Genomic DNA, 374 nt, shown 5'->3' with positions numbered 1-374 from the left:
CAAGTCCACATACTCAACTATCATTTAATCTTTCACAATTGCTAACACTCACGCAATACTTATGGGTATGAAGTTTTAATCGGACACAGAGAAAGATAGGGGCTTATAGTGTTGCCTCCCAACCTTTTACCTCAAGGGTGATGTCAGCAATAATAGTTCATGCTAACTTACATCCAATTGGATATATATATATATATATATATATATATATATATATATATATATATATATATATATATATATATATATATATATATTAGGATCTTTCCAACACAATGTGCTTGCCAAAGCATAAAATATAAAAAGGAAAGGTGAAGATCACCATAACTCTCTCATAATGTATAAGACAAAAGTAAAAGATAGGCCCTTCACAG

Source organism: Triticum dicoccoides, chromosome 3B (assembly GCF_002162155.2).
Source record: "Triticum dicoccoides isolate Atlit2015 ecotype Zavitan chromosome 3B, WEW_v2.0, whole genome shotgun sequence".
Taxonomy (NCBI): domain Eukaryota; kingdom Viridiplantae; phylum Streptophyta; class Magnoliopsida; order Poales; family Poaceae; genus Triticum; species Triticum dicoccoides.
This window is presented reverse-complemented; position numbering follows the sequence as displayed.